Source organism: Megascapheus bottae, chromosome 19 (genome assembly GCF_031878675.1).
Source record: "Megascapheus bottae isolate mThoBot1 chromosome 19, mThoBot2.hap1, whole genome shotgun sequence".
Taxonomy (NCBI): domain Eukaryota; kingdom Metazoa; phylum Chordata; class Mammalia; order Rodentia; family Geomyidae; genus Megascapheus; species Megascapheus bottae.
The window spans coordinates 44845110-44847798 of NC_143527.1; the positions used below are offsets into that span (position 1 = coordinate 44845110).

Consider the following 2689-nt stretch of genomic DNA (forward strand, 5'->3'; position numbering starts at 1 on the left):
AAACATGTGCACATAGCAGAGCTCCGTACACAGAACTGTGCATAACACATGCTACATCTGGACAGTAAGTCCCCCACGCTGAAGCCTTAGCTTCCTCAATAAATAGGGATACAACCATTGTTGCTGGTATCGTATGGAGGACAGTGATTGTTTTCTCAGGAAAAGAAGGTTAGATGTCATGTTTTTCCTCTTGTTTCAACACAAACGACAGAGCATTTAGAAAAACACGATACTTAACTCTCTTTAGGATAGGTAATCTTGTATCGTGTTGGGGTAACAGTAAAACTCCAGTTCTGCTTATCCATGCTTCTTCCCGTTATGCCAGGCCTTTATCATCTGACACACTTTCCCATCAGGCTCTGCTCACTGCACACTTCCTGTAGTAGATATGTGTGACAGGAAAAAAGTAGGAATACATGCCGAACCAGAAGGAGTGGTGTATCATAACCTGTGCATGGACACTTCTCTTTCATCCTCAAATGCTCTGAGAACTTACATAGTCTAGTTTATCTCTGAATTCAGAAGTCCTCCCATAATGTATTAGGGGTATATTCTAAGATTTCCAGAGGACATCCCAAACTATAGTAGGATTAGATTAGGGAATATATGTCTCTATATATGTAAATATAATGGGTTTTTATACATACATACATATGGAACATTAATGTATAAATTACATACAATAAAATATTGACAACTGCCATTCTAAAATAGAACAGTTATAACAACAAAATCTGTAAGAAAGTTTATATGAACATGATCTTTCTTTCTCTCTCAAGATATCTTTACCATAGATCATAAACAACTTTAGCATATACATATATATGTATATATATCATAACCCCCTGAGAAATTTTGCCTTTTTCACTTAAAGAAAGTATTTTACAGATTTCACTGGCATACCTGAATTGCTAGAGTTGGGGCCATTAGTAATGTAGAAATGGTTAATACAAGCACTGGGCTGTCATAGTGTTTGTCTGATTGAGACTAGAGAGTGGGTAACATATCCAGCATTAGTCAGAAGAACGAATCACATGATTAGTAGCACAGATTGGGACAGTGCAGATCTCATCATGCTATTCAGAAGAATGTGCAATTTACAACCTACAAAATTAGACAAGCACTGGTGCCAGTGCATCATATCTGTAATTCTTACTACTCAGGAAGCTGACACCAGAATAGTGACTGAAGGCCAATATGGGCAGAAAAGTTTGTGAGACTCTGTCTGTTTAATCAGCAAGAAGCAGGGCTTGGAGGCATGGTTTAAGTGGTAGAGTGCTGTCAGTGCAACTGTGAGGCTCAAAGTCCAAACTCTAGTATTGACAAAATATTAGTAAAAAAATAAAATAACAATAAAAAGTAATAAATGACATAAATAGTTTTCTTGTAAATGTTTCCATTTGATTATTTTTCTCTTCTTTATAATATGAAACGCCTAATGAATCTGAATGCCATCCTTACACACGGTCCATGCTAATCTTTTCTGTATTGGTCCAATTTTTGTATATGTGCTGCTAAAGCAATCATTCCATTCAGTGTTTTCAGACCATGGCAGATTAGAGGTAACTGGAACTGTGGAAGGGGTAACCATGGATACAGGCATGTTGGGGGAAGGGTATAATGTATTAATACAAGAAAGCAGACCCAGTGGGCAGTAACAGACCTGCCACATGATGGAGTTTCACCAGGGGCGCATGCCACGTGTCCATTCAGTGTGCCGCATCCTGCTCTTTTGTAATGCTGAGTCTTTGTTGTTTCATCTGGAACTTGCACTTGAAAGCAAAATGGGAGCAATTCGTAGACTTCCTGAATCCTGGGGAATCTCTGAAGCAGGACTGGAGAACCTTTTCCCTCCCGCTGTGCAAGGGCTTTCTGGTCAGAGAAGGTATTCGGAAACCTCTTTGTTCAGTCCCTGGTGTTCTGCAACCTACTGAGAGGCTCACAGGCTGCAAGCCAATGAAGTCAGTGGATTTTCCTGTGGCACTCAGGAAAGGATGTCCTGCTGGCACTGGTTGCAGAAGCCACATGGAAGCAGATCCAGGCTGTGTTTGAACATCCTGGCAGAGTAATCCATCACTAAGGCTGTCTCAGTCCAATCTGAATTTGTCAGCAGGAAGTCACTCTACCTTCATAATCAAACAGATGAACTTTAAAAACAACCAACCAACCAACCAACCAACCATCTATTTCTTCTAACGCAGAACAACATAACAGAGACAGTACCTTGTAAGCCAATAAAATCTGTTCCCCCATTATTCAGACATGGAGGCCTTTCCTGTCCATCACAAAGTCCAGGCATCATGGGGAGTGTGGGAACCAGATGCCTGGACAGGTTTTTCATCCTGGCCCTGCTAAGAAGTGGCTGGAAGATGACCTAGGCCTGTTTCTCATTAGCCTTGTTCATCCAGTTGCAAAAATGAGCCCAGTTCTTCTGGCATCTGGCAGCACAACTCATTAGAAACATTAATCTTGGATGGCATCACAGAGCAGCATTCAAAAAAAAAAAAATAGAGGGCCGGGAGATTGGCCTAGTGGTAGCGTGCTTGCCTGCATGCACGAAGACCTGGGTTCGATTCCTCAGTACCACATACATAGAAAAAAGCTGGAAATAGTGCTGAGGCTCAAGTGGTAGAGCTCTAGCCTTGAGAAAGTCCAAGGACAGTGCTCAGGCCCTGAGCTCAAGCCCAGA

General features: G+C 41.3%; 1 non-coding gene across 1 annotated transcript; it reads right to left on the reverse strand.

Moving 5' to 3' along the window:
* Window positions 1-1420: 1420 nt before the first annotated feature.
* On the reverse strand, window positions 1421-1523 carry LOC150049946 (U6 spliceosomal RNA). Its single transcript, XR_016538921.1, has one exon. It is a non-coding gene; the product is annotated as a U6 spliceosomal RNA (small nuclear RNA).
* Between the last annotated feature and the right edge of the window lie 1166 nt (window positions 1524-2689).